Source organism: Triturus cristatus, chromosome 3_1, assembly GCF_964204655.1.
Source record: "Triturus cristatus chromosome 3_1, aTriCri1.1, whole genome shotgun sequence".
NCBI classification, from domain to species: domain Eukaryota; kingdom Metazoa; phylum Chordata; class Amphibia; order Caudata; family Salamandridae; genus Triturus; species Triturus cristatus.
The window spans coordinates 524,162,486-524,185,842 of record NC_140583.1 but is presented as its reverse complement, the minus strand read 5'-3'; the positions used below and the strand labels follow the sequence as shown (position 1 = coordinate 524,185,842).

General features: G+C 44.8%; 1 long non-coding RNA gene across 3 annotated transcripts in view; it reads right to left on the bottom strand.

Moving 5' to 3' along the window:
• The window catches only part of LOC146860533 (uncharacterized), a 183,403-nt gene that overhangs the window by 72,659 nt on the left and 87,387 nt on the right, over positions 1–23,357 (bottom strand). The window contains exon 4 of one of the 3 annotated variants that reach the window (XR_014979161.1): positions 11,241–11,398. The exons of the other annotated variants lie outside the window; for them this stretch is intronic. This is a non-coding gene — a long non-coding RNA (uncharacterized LOC146860533). The remainder of the gene's footprint in view (positions 1–11,240; positions 11,399–23,357) is intronic. 3 annotated transcript variants of the gene reach the window in all.

The window sequence follows — 23,357 nt, the reverse complement described above, 5'->3', positions numbered from 1 at the left end:
AAGCCCCTGGAGCGGAAACCTCTTCCTCTTTGAGGGTAGAATTGGGGGTTATTGGAGGGTTGGTGACCTCTTCCGAATCCTCTTGATCTTCCGAAGGGCCTGCAGTTGAAGCGGCCGGAAGAAAGGCCCCATCTCCTGGCCTTGGCAAAAAGGTTATTGTTGAAGAACCTTTTCATGTTTTAATGGGCCTTATCTAAGGCCATAAATGTGGAAACATATTTTCAAAGGGTCTTGATAAGATCCTCCCCGAAGAGTAAACCCTTGGGGTTCAATGAGGGTTCTTTATCAGCCAGGTCGCCCAACTTAGGGCTGATTTTGGTGAGAACCACCCTTCTTCTCTCGGAGTTGAGGCTGGCGTTTGCGTTTCCAAGGAGAATTAGTGCTCTATGGGACCAACCCCTAATTGCTTCTGTATCCAGGGGTGTGCCAGTGATGTGGCTGACCTCGGCTGTGTCGATGATCCATGCCAGGGGACCCAAGAAGTTGAGGACATGATCCTGGCAACCTTGAGGGGCCTTTCCATCCCCTTTCTTGGGTCCCTACCGAGTTTGAAAAGGTATTTGATAAGTTTGGGGTCGAGATTAGGCTTTGTCGTCGATGCAGGGTCTGGAGCATTCTGCTCACAGTAAGTTGCGAGTATACCTCTCCAGTGGGTTTCTAAGCCACTTCTTGATGAATTTGCTGACATGCTCTCGAGTGTACCATTCAGAGCTACGATGGTGTTTTATATTAAGGGGAGATAACATCTCTTCCCCTGAAGGATCTAGGATGGCATCTTTGGAAGTAGAAGGAGGTTCGTCTTCAAAGCATTGGTAATAAAACTCTTGATCATCATCATCTAAATCTAAGACGTATTCATCAAAAGATCAGAGCCATCATGATCTTGTGAGTCATGATCTCTCAAAAAATTATGTTGAGCACTTGGATAGTTTGTGCCGCTAGGGACACCCATAAACTTTGTGCCGCTGGAGACACCATTATAAGTTGTGCCGCTGAGGACACCAAGTGTATTTGAGGTGCAGTGACCTCCCATGGTAGTAGAGGTGCTTGGACCTCCTGTAGTGCTCCTGGGGATTGTATATTCGATATTTTTATTTTTTCTAATTCTCTTCCGACTTTTTTAGATGAGATCGTCAGATAGGTTATTTTGCATGTCGCTGGTCTCATCCTCCACGCTAGGGAGTGACCTTCTGTGTGCCATAACTTTAGATAGAGTCTCCAACATGCAAGATCTCATCTCATCATGGATGATGCTCTTAAAAGTTTGGTTATTAATACTGGGAGTTGGTCTAGTGGCTTCATCTGAGTCTGCGTCAGACATTATATATAATTTATTGGGTAGATATGGAGATATAAAAGAGGATGTACCCTTGTCTTTTTTTGTATATATATATATTATATTATTTTATTTTTTTATAATGAGATTGAAGGTAGTCTTAAATTATTTATTTTTGGATAGAGGAAGAACAAAAAAAGGTTATGTACAGTTGGAGAGAGGGATATGAAGAGGTACACGAGGATGATTGCTTCAGAGCCTCAGGAAAGTAGTATTGGGTGGTTGCCTCAGAGCCTCAAGGAAGTAATTTTCATCAAAAAAGTCTTTAAAAAAAAAAATGAAAATTGTCCTTTGCGTTGTATTACCATGTAATTCTGTGCGGTAGCGGCTTCTGGGGTACAGAGCCCTGCTTATAATGTGCAAATGACAAATAAAACCTGTTGTTAATAAAAAAAAAAGGTCTTTAAATTACAGCGTCGTCAAAAATTACCAGCTGATCGAGAGACACAAGTAACTGAAACTTGGCTCGAGCGTCCGATCAGCTGGCTGTAGGAAAGACTGTAATTGTTCAAGGAAAGACCCCTGGCAACGTGCGTATGCGATCCGGGCATTGCCAGGGTATATTCCTCTAAACGCAGTCGATAAATCCCCGAAGACGGAGAAGAAGGTGTTGAGGCGGTGAGTGAGCCTCTTCTGTTTAAAAACAGGTAAAGGAGTGATAAAGCTGTGAGCTTGGGGGAGAGGAGCCTAAGGGTGGCGGTTCTCTCCCCCGGTTGTAATTCAAAGCGGCAGCAGAAGGGATAACGGAGCGGGGGGTCAAGCGCCGGTCTCCGTAAATTGGAGAGTGGCGAGACAGGGTGGGAGAGAATGGGTAGATCGATAACAATCGCAATGTGGGACAGTAAAAACCTGTAAGGTTAATGCGAGTTAAGGCAGATTAGAACAAAACTGTCTAAAAGATTGACATAAAAAGCATTGGCAAAGTGAAGCCTTAGCATTAACAAGTAATACATTGGTAAAATGAGGTATTTAGCAAAGGAATATCAAATAAGCAGTTATAACAATCATGCCAACAGAGATAAGAAATGTAATGAACTTATCTGCTTGGAGCCGCATTTAAAAGAGGCAGAATGTTATGGGCTCATGCCTTTTATTTGTTCTGAGTGTTCTATTCTGGAACCCTTTTACTTTATGATGTATGAGGCTGCTTGGGACTGCATTAAAAGTTATATGCGTAATGGTAGCCTCCGATCTTGTAATGAAATTGAGGAGCACTACAATATATTTTCTGAATAATTCCACTCATAAGATTACGATAATATCTTAATTTTAGGTATGGTCAGTAGTCACATTATGTGGACCACCTTGTGGGGCAATGATAAACAGGCAACATTAGTTAAGTAATGAGCACCCAATGATACACATTTGTAAAACGTTGTTTTTCCTTTTATTACTACAGATTTTAATCTACCACAGTTGCCTTATTCTCAGAGCAACTATATCAGGTAATGACGAGGAACAAACCGGTATAAATCAAACAGTTCTCATTTTTTAATAGTGTACTAAGCAAACAATTATGTTTTCTTTGTAGTGCAGTAGCTCATCGCCAATGATTTAAAATGGCTAAAATCCAAACACAGTAAAAAATAGCAAAATCAAGTTATGGTCAGGGCACATCAGTTTGGTCTATGAATGTATCAGCTTAGATATGGTAAGCACATCTATATAAAGGGTATACCCCAACGGGAGCTTGTACCATTTTAGGTAACTAATCTGGGATTTCTTATTGTTTAACCTAGATTCTTGTTTTAATATTCAACCCGAATAATTTGATTTCGGTGGCGCCTATGAACACAACCCTCATTGAGTGGTTTTTAATAATAAGGCATGTAATGATGTTCATTGGATGGGAATAGTTAAACATCAACCACTATCCTTGGATAAATTCTACCTTTTACCTCTGTTGCAGGGATTCTGCTTATGCGCAGAACTATGCGCAGGAACCCAGGCCCTCAGTGAATTGCGGAGTACCAAAAACTCACCTCAGAACCCAGAACCCCTATCCGGCCAGCATCAGTGTCCCATTCGTTATCCGAGATTTAGCTTGGCGGTCCCAATGTATAGACAACCCAGAACAAGCGACTTAGTATATTTCTCAGGAATGGTGGGAATCATAAACACCTTTTCGTAATTATTCTCGTACCAGTCCACAACAGAATAAACAGAGACACAGGAAAAGTTTAAAGAGTTTATTTTATAAACCTCGTGTCCTAATATGCAGCAGTTTGGCTAACATTAGCAGTCAAACGATTAAAATCAAAACCATCAGCATAGTTACAATACCATAGAAAATGAAAGGAGCAATCATACTAAAATGACAGTGGCTCTAGGCCACCTTCCTTTCTCTAACACACTTATAGTATTATTAGACTAATAAAAGGTCTCTAGGCTTGAATGGGGAACCCCATACCGTATAGATCAGCTCAGAGAGTTCACATCACAGGATCAGCTATTCTCTGCTCCTAGGAACGCTCTTCTTCAGAATGTGTTGAAAACATGTAGCACTGCAATATTAAAAGCAATCGACTTTCAGGTATTTGCAGCTGCGTGTGTGTTATGGCTAAACTAGTGGGCCGATCAACCTGAACTCAACAACATGCACCGTCTAGCGATCCAGACTGTTTCTGTTACACTGTGTACAGACCAAGGTCGCCATTCACTGTTCAAGATGTTAACAACAGACAGTTCTCATGTGAAGCAAAGTCGAGTAAGCATTTCTCAATTCTAATAACATGTGACTACAGTGTCGTGTGCAAAAGCAGCAAAAGCGGCAAGATGGCTTTCTAACATTAAACGCAGTTATGCTAACTTAGCATTGTACATAGGTAGATAACGATCATCACTACATCCCCCCATGATCGGACCAGTAACCACTAGGGGCGCATGGACAGAACGCAGAGTTCACGTTCGACAGAATGAAACCAAGGGCATGAACTATAAGTCCATATAAGGAAAGTCAAAAAAGTGCGAAAGAAAAAAGCGATGAAAAAAGCTAAAACGCAGAAGGGGAAAAAAAAAAACGTGTAGAAGACCAAAAATCGATGACGGACTGAGGACTGAAAGAAAGTTCAAAAGTCAATCCAGTAATGTATAGGCACAATAAGTTGCAACTGCTTCCAAGAGGAAATAATTGGAACGTTCCGCAAAATTATCTGCCATCCAGTTCAGGACGGGGAAAGAACAAACATGTTCCTCAACCACCGGAGCCTCCAGCACCTGGCGAGGACAACCGGGGTGCACCTCAAGATAACTGTTCGTTAAGAAGTCAATCGCTGCAGCTCCGATGTCCCAATTACCAAGAACTCCATGCGCTACAGCACAGGCCATAATCCCGACACCAGAACAGTCCGACCCGTGGGCCACTAAGGGGCTCATAAGCCGATCATAATCCGGATCAGGAGACACCAGGTTTGACAGACACAAATACAGAGCCCATTGGAACGGACAATCTAGGCAGTGAAAGACAGGCTGCACACAAGTAAAGTAGGCAAAACGGAAGGACAATCCATAGGCCACGCTCAGAGTCGCCAGTGGTAAGGCGCCATAGAATTCAATCATCTGGTTACGAAGATGGTGCAGCCGGGACACGTTGTTGTGCCATGCAAGTTGTGCATCCATAGCGCAAGGCACAAATCAACAATAGAATTCCAGCTATGAGGGCAAGAAGTAAAGGCAGACCTCCGAAGACACTGGAAAAAATAGAATGAAAAAAAACCGGGATCACTCCAAAAATAGATTGAAAAGAGGTCACGAGGCCGGAGCCCACGAGTTTAAAAAAATGAGCTATGCCACTTGTAGAAGAGGCATTAAAGATAGTCTGTATCAAGGTCCCAAAATGCAGTGGGAGATCAGTATTCAAAAGCGCTTGCACCTCAGTGCGGGTGTTAGCTACATGAAGGACAAATGTTTCCCGGGATGAAGTCAACGCGGCTTCCCTTTGAGACAAAAGGGCCCTTATTCTGCTCATCTTGTTGAACTCTGCTTTCAAGGTTGGAATCGAAGGCCAAATGGAGACATCCAGCCTGCCATGCGGGGGTGGAAAAAGCACGTTATTACAGCAAACTACCCTCTGTGACACAGTCACGATGTAGGGAATTCCCACTAACATCCCACAGCAAGCTTCATTATTTAACAGCAAATAACTACCGTTAGCAAGCAGCGTAAAAGATGGAGTAATAACTGGCACTGGAATCCCTTTCAGGACGCAAGCTAAATTAGGGGCCTGGACATTACATGCACCATGCAATTGAATGTGCCTACACACAACAGAGTGATCCGGTGCGGTAGTGCACTCTTCACCTTTCAAGTAAACCTCCTTGCCCTCCCTCACACATCTGTATGTGAAAGGGAGCGACCAGACTTCATGTAAGAAGGCAGTACCCAACCGTTCGTATCTGCCTAAAGCATAATGTTTCATACACAAACTAAACTTAAACAAGGGGAACGGCAAAGTGATCAGCCCATGTACAAGCCACACGGCCGAATTCAGTTCGGCAACAGAGAAAGGCAAAGGTTCTAACTTTTCAATGTGCAGCAATGAATATGTAGCATCTTTCATGGACATGAATTGCTGTTTCGCAGTTAAATTAAAGGGAAGGAATAAAGATGAAGTATTCATGTAATCCCAAGGGACTTTCCCTGCCTTCAATGTTTGCAATGTCCATGCAAACTGCATAATAGATCGCAACTGGTTTTGACCATGATACAATACAGATAAATCATCCTGCACAATGTCTACCACAGATGAAACAATATTATCTAAAGTATAGATTCTGGAAGACAGGGTGTTAATGCTATTATCTATAACAGCCAATACTTTTTCCATATTGGCTTGATCAATAGCTCGTAATCTGGATGCAGCTTCAATTTGTGACAACTTCCAAACTTCGTTATAAATAGCATACACCCATCGCTTGGGTCTGCCAACTGCAGGACCCTTAACAAAATCATTCAAATCTATTTTGTCATTTAATCGCGCCAAATGGAGTTTAACAGACGCTAAAGTGGAATGTTGTAGCCAAGACTGGCATAACTTTCCTACTGAGTAGGTAGTTACAGTGTGAGAGGATTCAAAACGGGGGCCACACGAACCTGTGTATACCCCTGCTTCAAATCCAGAAACCTATGTTGACAGGAGTCCGAACTCATTTGCCACACCAACCACCCCTTCGGATTCAAGTTAAAAATATTGAAGAACATGTTGGAAACCTGTGTCTGCAACATAGCAAGGGATAGATCCATATGATTACCCCAATTGGGATAAGCACCCAGATCCGGCACGGAGGGAGAATTTAATTTTTTAGACGTAGCCAATCCAAAACAAGTTGTCTTAAAAGCGGAGGAATTTAAAAATAACATATGATTCGGGATTAGACAGGCACAATGCAAAGCCTCTGTCCCCTGTACTTGCCATCGTTTGGAACCCCAAACCGATTTAAGATCGACTGTAGCTTTCCACAGATCATACCCGCCAATTGCCAACTCGTCCATAAACGACTTGGATTACAATAATTTGGTGTGTGTCAGTCTGACTTTAGAAGCAGCCTCAGGCGCAACCTTAAAATAAAAGGACGCTGGATGGGCTACACTAAAATCAGAAAAATAAGTGAATTTTTCCACTAACGTGGTAGAGCTGCCCATCCTAGGGGCGGGGCAGTGTTCCCATTGTGTAAAATTTACAAAATTTCTAAACGTATTCGCCTTGTGCAGGAAATGTGTGCCATAATGTTGATAACAAAATTGTTCATCATAATTAGCAGTATCTAAATACAAATCCTCAGCATCAAGCGCAGCATAATATTTTAAATCAGAAAACAGTGCTTCTATGGCTTGAACATCCCAATCATCTGAGTGAATGTTCTGTTTAACGACATCACCCATAGAAACACGAAATACATTGGGTACATTAATCACTTCAGTGGGCCCATGAACTTGAAATTTGACAGCATCCCAAGCGATCCCATCAGGTACAGGCCAGGCAGTAATGTTCACAAAAGTCTGGTCCCTCTTCATTATGTGTGATGAGGAGTGGGGGGCCAAAGTTCCATTAATTAGTCGAATTGTAGAACGTTCATTCAGGTAGTGTCCATTGATAAGTCTAAAAAACACTACCACAAATCCAATGGACATAAACAAAAAAACACATATGAGCACCAGCCAAATGTAAGTCCAAGGAGGTATCAAAAAATGTCTCTTGAACCAAGTCACAAAAATCGAAACCTTGGACGGGGCACTGGAAGTCACTGAACGAGAATCAAAAGAGTCTTGTGAGAGGGCAACTGTGGTGGATTGTAAAACAGGCAAGGTAACATCCGCAGGATAAGCATACTCAACTTCTTCAAGCGCGCCACTAGGTGTTTGTGGCAACAAGGGACCAGTAACGGCATGCATCTCGACGGCAACATCAGGCACTATGTCAGAAGCTCGGGCCACAACAGAATTTCTCAGCATCAAAGGGCATGAAACTGCCGGAGTCATACTAAGAAGAATCGGCCACTCGTTGTAGTTTGACATTGTCAATCGAAATGTACCTGTTATCCTTTCGAACAGGAAAAGGAGGTAAAATGACAGTTCTTGTACCCTGCACTCCAAGCACTGGAACCGGTGCACGATAAGAGGGGCCGAACTCCTTCTTGGTCTCCACCTTCTCACGGACCAGATCACCAACTCGGGGTAGCCAGCCGACTACCGGAATCTGAACCTCAGCTTCAGATGAGGGGGGTATGTGTTCCTTTGCTAGACTGTTTCTGTCTTCTTGTAGAGTCTGCAATACAGCACAGTGTTCATCTACATCAAAGGGTGCGGCTGACGCTGCCATGTCTAGACCATCAAGGTCTGGAACAAACATTCGAACACCAAAGAGCATCATGTATGGGGTCCGCCCACCCAGTTCCGACCAGTACTCAAAACTCTGGCTGTCAAAGAATGCTTTAAGTCACGGTTCATTCGCTCCACTACACGATTGCCCTCAGGCCGGTATGGAGACGAAAATTTGACTTGGACCCCCAAATTTCTCATGGCCTCTTTGTACGCCTTAGAGGCGAACGCCGGGCCCTGCTCAGAATGAAAGGTACCACACGCAAAACTCCCAACAAAGACACGCAAATCCTTAATGACAGTGCGAGAATCAGCACTCCTGCGTGACCATACCCACAGAAAACGTGTGCACGAATCCACTGCAACCAAGATGTATTTGAAAGCAGTATCAGAGGTAAAAGGACCGCAGTGATCTAAATAAACACAACCCAATGGTTTATTAGATATGTACAGCTGAATCTGTGGTGGGCGTGCCGCAGAAGAAGGTTTAATCTGCTGGCAAATATCACAATTAAGAACATAAGCCCTGGCCTGTTTGTACAAACCGCACCACCAGTAACGTTGTTGTAACAAAGATATAGTAGCCGCAACGCCGGCATGCGCGGACGCCATGCCCTCGTGGGCCGCTAATATCAAAGAAGGTCTGCAGTCCGCGTTGGGAATCAATCTGTCACCAACGTCATTAATCCTCACTAATGGGACTTTATCAGGACTTAAGCGATAATGGTAACGAGCAGGGAAACCTTTCGGTGGCTTCGTGCCCTGCTCTGTAGCAGCAATAGCTGCCAAGATGTCATCATCGATCTTACTTTTGGATCTTGTAACTGCTGCTACTAAGTATGTTGCCACTGCTGTTTTTGCTGCCTCGTCAGCTAAGCTGTTGCCGACAGCATGGACACCAACGCGTTGGTGACCAATAGTGTGAATTACATTCACGAGAGGCAGACGGTCTTTAAGATCTGCCACTCGAACCCAAAGCAGTTTGTGCTTTATAGTGCTACCTTTGGAATCACGGTAGTCATTCTGAGACCAAAAATGTAGATTGTCATTGTAAGATTGAACACAATAAAAGGAGTCACTCACTATAAGTGTAGGGACTCGGGGATCAGCAAACTCCAGTGCGAGCACCAGGGCACGTAGCTCCGCCAACTGAGCGGTACAATCACCCAATGACTGCGTGTGCACTACATCGGACATGAATTCACCATTCACGAAAGTACCAACCACAATTGCGCAAGCCGCTGAATAGGCGTGCTTTGATCCAGTTGCGGGTTGCGCAGACCCGTCAGTGTATATGACACAATGGTAATCCTCGAGCGGGCGCAAGGACAGAGGAGCTGGATGAACGAATTCATACTGCAAAAACTCCTGAGTCTGAAGTGCCGCGTTAAATATAAAAGTGTTGTCCGGCGAGGTCAAGGAAGTGGCCCATTGTATCCACCTTGGATGCAAAGCTTTAGAATTCGGTACACTTGCTTTCGTCACCGCCTCTAGGGCGGGATAGGGCGTAACCACCAACAAGCGTTTCTCTTGTGACAGTGCTCGTTCTTTCAGAATCGCCATCTGTACTGCTGTCAGAACTTTCTCGACAGCGGAAAAACGCAGTTCAGCTGAAGTGTACAAGTGAGATTTGTAAGCAATGGGGACGGTGTCGCCCTCATTGAACGTTAACTATGTGAAACCAACTGCGCCGGGCACTCTTCTTATGACCAGGTTAGTGTGGTTATCACGTGTCAGTAAGTACTTAGAAGCAAGAAGATCAGCTTGCAATAACTGCAATATAGCCGAATGCTCAGGCAGCCAACAGGATTTGGAAAAAGTAGGTTGTACCAAGGCGTAAAGCGGCTTGATACGCTGGGCATAATCCGGGATATAAGTTCGACCGAAATTCAGAAAACCCAGCAGGGATTGCAATTTCTTCAGTGAAGTAGGATCAAGGAGGCATGCGCACTTTTCTAGAAAGTGCGGAGCCAATCCTCGACCTTCATTGTTGAGTTCGTACCCCAAGAACAACACTGTATACTCTGCTATGTGCGACTTCGCAAAATTGAATTTGTAACCGAAGTCTGCAAACAAAACAATAATGCGATCAACGCGCCGAAGATGCGGGCCCAACTCGTCATCCGTGAGATAAATGTCATCCACGTACGAGTACGCATCTGGGTCCACACCCTCTAAGAGGGAGACCACGCGAGCGGCAAAGACTCCCGGGCTGTTTTTATAGCACATTGGCAATCTTTTGAATAGTTTTTGTTTGCCACCAGAGGTGAACGCCGTCCACTCACTACTAAGAGAGGACAGGTTATGGCTGTAGAAGCCATTGAAAATGTCAAGTGTGGTTTTAAACCTTTTTCTCACGAGACTATCGACGAGAGCCGAACTATGGGTGTTCTGTACTGCACAGGTCCGGCAATGAGAGTTAAGGTGCCGGTAATCCAAAACTAGGCGGTACGACCCGTCAGGCTTCGTCACAGTAAACAAGGGATTATTCATGGGTGACACACATGTTTCGATTACTCCCTGATATTCCAATTGTTCAAGGATAGATGCTACGTGAGATCTAGCTTCACGACGCATGGGGTATTTGGCTTGTGGCTGGGGCGTAGTCCGTAACGGAATCTCATGGCCGGGGGAAAATTTATCCCAGCCCACCTGAGTCCGATATAACGCAGGCGCTTGCACCTGAGCCCATTCCCCGGCATACTTATCAGCTAGGACCTTAGGCACAGTGTGCGCAAAGGATGGGAGGATTACCTCCTCCCGTCTAGGAGCAGCCAAAACGAAAGCCGGTGGCCAATCTGCCTCCGCCAACAAAATATCATAGGTAGTGGTCAGATTATCCCAAAAAAAACCTTGAATTGTACGTTGTATGTCACTTTCAATGTGAAGAACTATATTATATAGTCTATCAGGGGGAGACACACGAGTGTCAGCAGTTTCAATATTCACGAATATATCAGTTGCTGTCGCCACCAGATATGGACGCAGTGCTTGTCGCACTACTGTAACTTCCGCCGCGCTGTCCAGCAGCGTTAGCGCCCATGTTAGGTTCTGAAGCTGCGTCCGTACCATCTGAGGCATACCTCACCGTCAGAGCAGCAACTTTCTTCTTCTGAAACGGGGGTCTTTGACGTGCAGAGTCTTCTTGCTTGCCTTTGCCGTCAGTCTGTCGGGATTGCTCACGTGCTTGCGGTGCACCCCGACTTTTCCCAGCGCCTCCGCCACCGATTGTGAAGCCGATGTTTCCTGTGAAGAAAGAGGAGAGCGTTGTTCAGAAACCTGAAATCTATCAGGTGACTTAATAGTAGCACGATCGCGCAAATCATAAATGCGTTCACTACTTGACTGAACAGGAGAGGCAGGACGGGACCCCTGTTTCTGTTGCTGTTTTTCCAGTTTTTTCGCCCTCCAACTTTGTTTAGGAAAGTTAGGGCGCTCGTCCTTACCAGACAAATTTGCCTTTGTCTGCTGAGAATCAGGATTTTTCACAGTTGGCTTAACCCCTAAAGTGCTACGACCAACCTGTTTATAGGCCATCGCAATAATCTTTGCGAATTCCCTCGGCTTGTCGTCTTCGTCCACTGCGTCTAATTTATTAAGCACCTGGAACTGCATAGCATCTCCTTTGAGGTTGCCCAATATCATGGTAGCAACCACATCAAAGACACCGACAAGCCGCATACCCAATTCAATAGCAGCCTCCGCACCATGATTCTCCTGAACACGTTTTATAACGGAGGGCAGTACCGACAGAGACGGAGTGCCATAGCACTTCGAGTATGTCGCTGCAAAGACCTTACCCCAGTTTTCACAATCTGCCATATCTGGGACTAAGTCTTTAGGCAAAGCAATGGTAAGGATCCTGTGCTTCTCCACAGGAGTTGTACGCAGATAAACCGCTTCTATTTAATCAAATTTCTCAGCAAGCCAATAAGGGAAATCATCCCTATTCTGGGGTCGCTTGCCTACCACCGAATTGACCATAACAGGACTAATAACCACCGCATGCCCAAGCGGAGAGGTTCAGTGAGTTGTTGCCACCGCGTAGCCGGCCAAAAAACTTCTGGGAACTGATGGGGGTCCCGTCTCGGAGATGGCAGAAGAGGAAGCTCCCGGGGGAGGTGTTTGTGTGGGGGACGCAAGATGACCCAACGGCGGCGATCAGGGAGGAGGCGACGGAAGGTGCTGGGGTGCCACTCGGGCAGAAGATGAGTGGAGGCTGAGTGTGGGAAGCGAATGGGGCTGCGACTGACTTAGACCTCAATTGTTTAGCTGGGGTGGGTGGGTTAGGGGAGTTAGGGGGAACCGTGGGAGGAGGGAGGGGGTTTGGAGTTTACGGCCACAAACACGTGACTGTGCCCTACGTTCTGAGGGAGGAATACGCTAGAGCCTGGCCGCCGACAGGGGGACTGCCCCACAGACGAGCGTCGATGTGGAGGGACACTTGGTAAGCAGTGGGTATTAAACCAGTTATGCACGGCGATGCCCGACCTCCGGGATGTGGGATAGCCGATACAGTTGGCTGGATATATGAGAAAAGGTGGCGAGCCCCTGGTTGGTGGCACACGGATATGTACATTACTGTGCCTTGTTTGCAGTCAATAAATACATTTAAATAAAAAATAACCACCGCATGGTGGTCCGTCGGTTGTCCCGCAACAGCAGTAGCGACCACCTGCACATTGCGTGACACGTACTGCACTAGAGCCCTATGCACTGTAATCAGGGCAGTGTGCAGAACGCGCAACTCAGCCACCGCTACCTGCAGGTAACGAGGATGAGGCGTAAACCCGGCCAACACCGGCCACGTGGCCCCTGGGATTGACAAAGGGCCCATTCTTGCCGGTGTCACCGCATGGGGAAGGGCGCCATTAAACCAAATGTTATGCTGCCAAGCAGAAATAGGAATTTCTTGAGTCCTATATGGCGTATAGTTGGCTGGTAACGCCGTGTGAGTATAACTGTGGTACGTATCATCGTCATCACTTATCGCCGGGAAAGTAACCCAAGAGTAGAACAACTCAAACGGAAACGACGCATCGGCACTCCCAACAAAATACACAGCCATACCATCGTCTGGCACCCCATAATTCGCCAAATGACGTTTCAGGGGTGCCCGGCTATGAGCCGGAATATCGACTGCCATTAGGACACTAACAGTAAATCTACAATATACCAGTAGCACTAGGGTTCAGATTAAATAACCTTTTTAAATAACCTTTTTAATGATCAAGCTTGAAGGAACCTATTTAGTCGAAACACAGGTAGGTTAAACCGTCACTCCCGTTATCCGGAAACCAGAGTGAGGGTGTTGTGGACTAATACAAGCACTACTAAAGCGTCTCAAATCAATAGACCAAACGTTAGGTGCGCCATGTTGCAGGGATTCTGCTTATGCGCAGAACTATGCGCAGGAACTCAGGCCCTCAGTGAATTGCGGTGTACCAAAAACTCACCTCAGAACCCAGAACCCAGAAAATTAAAGGCCGCCATTTTGGGTGAGTCAGAGGACGAGCAGAGCAATTGCTCGGCCCTCCCACCCTGACCAGTATAAAAGCGACTCTGTAACCCACAGCGCGTATTGCAGACTTACAGATCTAGTGTAAGGTCCTTGAGGCGAGTAGCCGGGGACATTTTTAACTTTTAAAACTTGTAAAAATTGGATTTCTTTGTGTTGAACTTTATTTTAAAATTCACATTTGTTGGTGGAATTAGCACTAACAAACCCCCCCAGGCACATCCCTACCTTTGCTCGCGCTAACTCCCAGAGACTTCCAGCAGCCGACTAGGCGCTGCTCGAACAAAATTAAAGGCCGCCATTTTGGGTGAGTAAGAGGACGAGCAGAGCAATTGCTCGGCCCTCCCACCCTGACCAGTATAAAATGTGCTCCCAACCTCGGAAGCGCAGCGGACGAGCGCAGCGGGCGCGCCGGGAGCGTGCCGAAGGCGCGCCAAAGGTAAGCCCGTCTGCGCCCGTCCGCGCCACGACGGGCCAAGGGCCATGTCTCCCTGCTCAACCCATTCCTAATCCTATTGAATATTCAGGCAATGCACTTATGCAACTAAGGAGTTCCACAGCTGTCGCCTGCCTGCACTCACTAACGCTTCAGGACCGCCAAACCAAATGCCGAACCTGTCACTTTAGTCTAACCCCACCACTACCTCCAAACACTTGCACTATTAAACTGGCCCTGCTCAACTGCAGATCACTTCCGAAACATAGTACGGAGATAAATCTTCTGCTCCTAGAAAACAAACACCGAGGTTCTGTTTCTGACCGAAACTTGGATCACCCCCTCATCAAACCCCGATATCGTTCAAACCCTACCCACAGGCTACCTTATCAAACATTATGACAGAACATCAGGAACAGGTGGAGGCATCGCTGTCATCTTCAAATCCCACCTGACTGTCTATTCAAGGAAAGCCCAATTCAAGATTGCGAGAATATTCACTTCTCCATTTCCCTGTCCCCTGAAACAACCCTTTCTGGACTACTAATTTACCGACCCCCGGGCCCGTACGGACAATCCCCCAACTCACTGGTGGACTCAGTCACCTCGTTAGCTTGTCTCTCCCCCAACTTCACAGTACTGGGCGATTTGAATATCCATTTCGATGACCTCGAGAACAAACAAGTGGCAGATCTTATAGAAGACTTAGCAGCCATAAATCTAAAACTGATCAACAATTCCCCCACACACATTAAGGGCCACTTATTGGACCCAATTTTCTCAAACATCCCGGAACTCACAGTGGAAAGGCCCACCCCAATCCCCTGGTCAGACCATTATGTAATCACTATCAAGTACCTACTCACTGTCCAAGCCCTTCACCCCCCTGTACCCAAGGCTCCCACACGCCCTTGGTGCAAACTACACACAACAGATTGGTCTAGCCGACTAGCGGCGTCTACCCCTACCATCGACCCGGACCCCTCCCTAGCGGACGCTCAAATCCGGTCCTGGATCGAAGCCTCTCTAGACGCTGTCCTCCCCGTCAAGCCACTTCCTAGCAAGAGAGGCCCACTCAATTCACCATGGTTTACCTCTGAACTACGCTCACTCCGGAAAACCTGCAAAAAACTAGAACGCCTCTGGAGGAAAGACTGGGGCACGACAAGTAGAGGAAGCTATAAAGCAGCATTAAAACTCTACAAAAACTGCATAAAAAGCACTCAAGCCGCATATTATGAGGGAAAAATACTTGCGGCTGCCAACTCTTCTAAGGAGACATATCGGATAATCCGTTCATTAACTAAAATACCCGAACCAGAGCCCATCGCCGACCCTTCTGGCACCAGATGCTCCCAGCTAGCCGAGTTTTTCGCGTCCAAAATCCTGAAAATCGTGGAATTCTTCCCCACCCATCATCCCCTCTCTGGCACACACCCCCTCCCTGCACGTCCGAATGTCCCTCTTCTTACCACTTTCTCCCCAGTACCCACTGAAAAGGTCACCAGCCTTTTGAATTTAATAAAAAGCGGGTCTCCCGCTGATCCTGCTCCCATGAGCAAACTAAAATTGATCACCTCCACCCTAACTCCCCTGCTTACCAGCCTGATCAATGCCTCACTTACGCAGGGGACGGTCCCCGCCACCTGGAAAAAAGCGGTGGTTCGAGCACTTCTAAAGAAACCACACCTCGACCCCACCGACCCCTCCAATTTCAGACCCATTTCACTACTCCCAGGATTCAGCAAAACGACCGAGAGAATCGTGAATGAACAGCTCTCCTGCTTCCTGGAGACCCATAACCTTCTCCGTCACTCCCAGACTGGGTTCAGACCAGGTCAGGGGACCGACATCGAACTCCTGGCCGTAGTCGAAGAAGCCAGATCAATTCTGGACGCAGGGGGATCAGTGGCAGTGATCCTCCTCGACCTAAGTGCTGCTTTTGACGCGGTGGACCACACCATCCTCATCCACCGTCTCCGACTAGCTGGCGTCACCGGCTCAGCCCTGGCATGGCTGAAATCCTTTCTGGACGATAGGTTCTTCAGGGTATCCGATGGCTACGGTCATTCCAAACCTTTCCCCCTGAAGTGTGGGGTCCCTCAGGGTTCGTCCCTGAGCCCCACTCTATTCAATGTATACATGGCCCCTTTGGACGACATCGTCGAACCCTTCGGCATAAAGGTGGTCATGTATGCAGACGTCACACAGCTAGACGTCTCCATTAACCAGTCGAACCACTGCATGGAGAACTTATCCTCATGCCTACAAAATATCTCAAAATGGATGGTCGACTCCCGTCTCAAGTTAAATGGGGAGAAGTCTGAGATCTTGCTGCTAGGCGACCCCCGGAAACTGCCTAGTGCACTCTCCTGGCCCCCCTGTATGGGCACCCCTCCCTCCTTAAAGAAAGAAATTAAGAGCCTGGGCATCTGGCTAGACCAAGACCTCAGCTTCAGAGCCCAGGCAAAAAAGACGGCTGGTACGTGCTTTGGCCTCCTGCGAGCCGCACGGAAGATCCTTCCCCTAATCCCCCCCAGTCCAGAAAAATCTTAATCCAAGGCCTCATCATATCACGACTGGACTACGGCAACGCCCTATATCTAGGTGCCCCCATTGCCGTTTTGACCAAACTCCAGCACGTACAAAACGCCGCAGCAAGGCTACTCACAGGGACAAAACTTCAGATGCTCAGCCAAACCCGCCCTTAAAGCTCTCCAATGGCTTCCAATAAAGGAGCGAATCGCCTTCAAAACCCTGTGTATCTTGCATAAGATCCTCCAGGGCAAAGGTCCTCCAATACTAAAATCATTCATTAAATGGCACAAACCTGTCAGACAGCTGAGATCAGCGGCCCTCTCCCTGGCTTCTGTCCCCAGAATTAAACGAGTACGCACAGGAGGTCGTCTCTTCGCTCACAACGCCCCCAAACTGTGGAACACCCTCCCCCTCGCCATCCGGGAGGAAACCAACTTGCTGCGATTCCGTAAGCAATTAAAAACCTGGCTTTTCCCTCAATAAACCTCATCACGAACTCTGCAACAGTCCTCACAGCGCTGGGATGCCCACGGGTAGCTACGCGCTCTACAAATCCGATAATAAATAAATAAATAAATAAACCCCTATCCGGCCAGCATCAGTGTCCCATTCGTTATCCGAGATTTAGCTCAACCCAGAACAAGCGACTTAGTATATTTCTCAGGAATGGTGGGAATCAGAAACACCTTTTCGTAATTATTCTCGTACCAGTCCACAACAGAATAAACAGAGACACGGGAAAAGTTTAAAGAGTTTATTTTATAAACCTCGTGTCCTAATATGAAGCAGTTTGGCTAACATTAGCAGACAAACGATTAAAATCAAAACCATCAGCATAGTTACAATACCAAAGAAAATGAAAGGAGCAATCATACTAAAATGACAGTGGCTCTAGGCCACCTTCCTTTCTCTAACACACTAATAGTATTATTAGACTAATAAAAGGTCTCTAGGCTTGAATGGGGAACCCCATACCGTATAGATCAGCTCAGAGAGTTCACATCACAGGATCAGCTATGCTCTGCTCCTAGGAACGCTCTTCTTCAGAATGGGTTGAAAACATGTAGCACTGCAATATTAAAAGCATTCGACTTTCAGGTATTTGCAGCTGCGTGCGTGTTATGGCTAAACTAGTGGGCCGATCAACCTGAACTCAACAACATGCACCGTCTAGCGATCCAAAAGGACAAGAACTAACGGCGGACTCCAAGTGTCGCACTTCTTTGTTGTGTTCCCCAAAAAAATATATAAGAGTGTAATTCTAATAGGTGTGCATCAAAATGCTCCTGTATCCGCCGTTAATGGACACAGACTGCCAAGCAGATAGAAAAATTCAAAAATGATTGTGGTGCACTGCTCCAATCATTTTTGAACCGTCTAGCGATCCAGACTGTTTCTGTTACACTGTGTACAGACCAAGGTCGCCATTCACTGTTCAAGATGTTAATAACAGAGAGTTCTCATGTGAAGCAAAGTCGAGTAAGCATTTCTCAATTCTAATAACATGGGACTACAGTGTCGTGTGCAAAAGCAGCAAAAGCGGCAAGATGGCTTTCTAACATTAAACGCGGTTATGCTAAGTTAGCGTTGTACATAGGTAGATAACGATCATCACTACACCTCATTCTAGATTTCCATTATCAAAAGTAACACCATGGAGGAACATTTGCCCTACTGTTTTCATGCAAATTAATTGCTGAAACATTTTTAGGTAGGTCATGTAGTTACACGTTGCCCTACATTTTAGCTGGATCATGTGTTGTAGTATATTGATGATTGATGTCTAAACCAAATGCAGTATATTAGATGTCACAAGTTTTTTAGATCATAAATTGCAGAACAATGCTGAATAGGTTTGACTAAATACAGTATAAGACATAGCAGTAGTCACATATATTTTTTTATACAAAGCTTTTTGGACATATTTTTGTTAATTGATGAGACACTTTATTTTTACAGTGATAATAATTAATTGTTTCTTACCACTTAGAAAAGTTGTCCTGACGAAGGTGAAAGAGATAGAAGTCCCCGAAACGTTGCGTCGACTTTTTTTGGTCTCTTGTGATGTTTATTATTGACAATGTATCATTAATATGAGAGGTTTTTAACCCAAATGTGACTATATTGTTTTAATTGTAATAAATAATTATTTTGATACTGTATTATTAGTTTGTTCATTGTTTGGTAATTGGTTTCTTTGTGTCTTACTGCATTTTTTACTGTATAACTGTTATTATGATACAATGTTACATGTCCAACACACGATCCATACATGTATAGAACTTGAATAGGGACTCTCTTTGTTTTCACTGTTGGATTACCCCGTCCCTTTTCTCAGTACTAGGGTTCCTCCCTCTCTTTCTTGATATCAACATGGTCAAGGTCATTTGAGATCGATTTTGCCATTAAATTGGACATTGTAGGTTTTGAAATCAAATCGAGTGCCATGGAAATATTTGAATGCAACTGAATTGTTTTGCCTTACAATTTGACATGCATACAGAAAGCCATGTCTAGGAAGGAATCCACTTACACTAGCTTAATATAGAGAGCTTAGAGAAATTGCCTTTCTCTGTTGCTTCACCCCCCTTCAGCCATATGGCTTATCCACAGTTTCATTTCTCTCCCCATTTTAACATTTCATTTCACATCATGTCTTAAAACATTTTTCTGTGGACAGATATGAGGAGATAGATGCACGTTTTTCACATGAGGGTGCTTTCTCCCTTTTGAATACAGATATATGCATGATAAAAAAGAGTTTTTATTAGTTTACATGAACGTGGAACTTCTTTAGGCCATCCCTTCATTGTAAAGAGATAAAACTTTATGGCATCTGTAATGCATCCATGGCTAGCCTTGCATGTTATTTGAAGGGTGTTTCCGTACCATTGAGAAAGCCTACATTTTCTGTTGCTTTCAAATGGTAGCTACTTTATTCTAAATGATCAGAGTTGCTGCATAAACCAGGTGTCCCTAATATAGTCACTGTTTCCAAGGTTGTGACTTGCTGCATGAATATCTTATATCCTCCTACACATTCTATTTGGGGAGTTACGTGTGGCCAATGGTCCCTCTTTCACATATTAACTTTGATAAATTAATACTGAAGGCTTTACTGTTTCAAAAAGATGTGGCTTTAACATTTGCAAGGTACAATCACTGTTACGTACTCAATTGCTACAGCATTTTGGTGAGCGGATACACCGTACCTTTAATGCTTCTAACACCGCTGGAGTGGCACACTTTTAAAAGTGACTGGGTTTGAAATGGTTTCTGCATTTCAGACTGTGCTTGAAGTTATTCCATCTCCTATACATTTGTTGTTTTCAGGCCTTTTTAGAGGCATCCCGATTGTGCTATTTCTTCTGGTTCTATTTCTGTTGCTCCGCAATGGATGTTCCACAACAGGGCCTGATGGTAATGGAACTGCCACACATCCTCCAGTGTTGTGAACACATGATTCAGTATTTTGGAGAATCCTTGCTATTGAAACTGAACAAGAACTGGTCTCTGTCCTTTCAACCCGTGTGGTTTCAGAGAGCGCAGCCTGTGTTTCACTGCCTATGGTACTCTTTCAAGTGTGCTCTTTACTTGTGCCTTGTTATGCAATTGTCCCAGTTTCCAGACCTAAATCAGCTTGTGCGTCCTTTGTGGTTGCATCCGTTGTGTTGTTCTGTGATTCTTCTCCCTTTACTGCAAGATCCCTACTATGAACTGCCTTTGCCTATTCTGCATGCTCCTTCAATTTCTGGTTTCATGGTATCTGGTGTCAGGCTGCACTCCTGCCACTGTTGCCTTTGACATCTGTTCAATGGGCTGGAGATGACTCTCTTTGTCCTTTGGATCTTGTTCTTCAGGCCTCTGTTGATGTGTTGTATGCGGATGCAGGTTCACACCTGGGCCCCAATTTCATTCTAGATCTGGATGTTTTGGACATGTTGGTGTTGCAACACTTCAGTTTGGTTGCCTCCTGGACTCTTTAATTGGCTTTTTTTGGTTTTAGGACATAATTTTCTTCATTTTTAATTAATTTGCGTGGTTTTGTAATTTGGCATTTTTTATAGCTTTTGAAATGTGCTTGTGCTGTTGAAGCGTTCATGTGAAAGGCAAGGCTTTTTACATGTATAACGCAAGGCTTTTTTAAATGTAGCAATTGCAATTGCTTATTGTTATATGAGTCGTCTCTTTCCGCCCAAGGGAAGGATGTCATGTAGATTACATTTAATCTCCATTTTAGTTTTTCATTTTAACATAGTACTGTTTTCCAATGGTAGCTTGGGCTTTTTCCCCAATGTGCCATGCACGCATTTATTTCTTATAGATATTGTCACTGTAGTTTGCACATTTAGTTCCCGGGTTGCACAATTGAGAACACAATGCCCTATTTTATTTTCCTTTATTTTGCTTGTAGGAGATGAGTATTTCACCCCAGTTTGCACATCTGCCACAGTGTGATAAGTTTACCATTTTATTAGTTAAACAGCATCCATGCTGAACTCTGTGAGAGTTTTACTTTCCACCTGAATTATAGGATAGGATAGGATAGGATAGGATATGTGTTTATAAAGCACTCGAATGCTGAGGCATCTTGGCGCTAATGTAAGTGGAAGTGGTGCAGCCTATTGGTATTTTATTCCATAGCTTTGCTGCACAATTAGAAAAGGTTCTTCCACCCCATCTCACTCTCCTAATCCTATCAATGTGGAGAAGACCCAAAGTGCTGGATCTTGGGGAACGGGCTGGGGTATAGGGCCTGAACATTTTTTGGATATCTTTAGCTCCCCCACCATAAAATGCTTTGTGGACCAGGCATAGCGCCTTGAATTCCACCCGTTGCTGAATGGGAAGCCAGTGGAGTGCTCTGATTCCAGCAGAGGTTGGTTGGCCTCTAGGTATATTTAGTAGCAACCTCGCGGCGGCATTCTGCAATGACTGTAGCCTACTCATCTGGGTTTTGTTAATCCCCAGCAGCAGGCCATTACAGTAATCAAGCTTAGATAGTAGGAGAGCCACCACCACTGTCTTTTGTAATTCCTGCCCAATGAAAGGAAAGAAGCAGGAGGAGAAATTTAGCTGGCAATCAAAAATAACTCTGAGGTTTCTAACCTTAGGGACAGGACTGAGGCATTCACCTGCTCTCACTGGCCACCAGGAGTCGTTCCACAGGGGTCGCCCCTGGCCAAACTCAATGACCTCTGTCTTGTCAGTATTGATTTTTAGGAAGCTATGGTTCATCCAGGTCATAATCTCAACAAGGCACGCATGAAACCTGATAGCTGTATCATCAGGCTAATTGGCTATCGAGATTATAAGCTGGGAATCATCTGCGTATGAAGCCAGGGCAAAGCCATGCTTCCTAATGAGTCTGGCCAGGGGCATAACATAGATGTTAAACTTTGTTGGTGACAACGCTGATCCCTGTGGAACCCCTCAGGGCAGATGGAAACTATCTGACTTATCATGGAACGATGTTGTGGGCTGTGACTGAGATGCTGTTCCACTGTCCCTGACCTTCATCCTGAGAAGGAAAATTGTTTGTGTTTTTCACTATTCTAATAATGATTATAAAAATATGATTAAAAAAAACTGTGCTTTCATCATCATTTCTGTATTTTATTATGAGCCTGCCTTACTGGAATCTCTCTAGGAATTCCTCTACATGGTCTGGTTCTTAATACCTCCCACCTCATCTGATATCACTCGTAATTACCAGAGGCCGGAAATGATAGGAAAAGACACATTTACGATTGGTGTGGTAAGTTTAATATCAAGTATAAACAGTTTGAGTCCAAATTTAAATCATGGGCTTCTGTGCAAATTGAAATTGGATTGGGTTTTTCAGAATTTGTACAGTGAAACCAGTGAGTACAGCGTACACATTTGAGGTATTTTAGTTGCAAAACCTGTTACAATATGTTATTCTTCGGGTGTAAAACGAGCTCCAGGATCAGTATTTCCCTGTGGATTCTTTGCGCCTCATTTTTCCCCATGCCATGAACTGAGGCTATAAGTCTTTCTCCCCTGCTCCTCAAGCATTATCGCCTCCTCAAGTTTCTAAATATATCAATGATCGACCCATCCCACTTAAATGTGGGATTTTATTAATGACCCAACCATCCTGCTTCTGCTGATCTGGAGATAAGATGACGGTTATAACAAATGCGTCGCTCTGATGAATATTACAGATGACCTCTGCTTACTCTTTAAATTAATCAAAAATATTTGTTCCCCGCAAAAAATACACATAAAAAAGCTATAACACAGCACTCATTCTCCATATTGAAAGAAATAACACAATACCCTGAATGTAAAATAACCTACAACAATAGGCACTCGAATACTAATAAACAAATCTCCAAAGTTTGAAAAAAGTAAAAATATTCATCAACCGCCCTGAAGTCTTTTAGCTACTGTCTCTTTTTCTTACAGCATTGCCTCAGACTCCTGTAGCTAGGTCAAACCTACAAAGACGTAAAAAGTCAAAAGGGCTATTTAATTCTCTCACAAAATTCCCTTCTCCATTGAAGGATTTATGGCTCATAAATCTCCTTTGGAAATTCAAGTTCTGTATTGGTCGCAGATCCTCCTCAGATCTCTAAAGGAGATATAGGTACCCTGATAGGTTCAGGTGTTACCAAACCCACTCACATTTGCATGAAGATATAAAATCACACTGGCTCTCTTAAAGAGCATTGGATGCTCAGGTCATC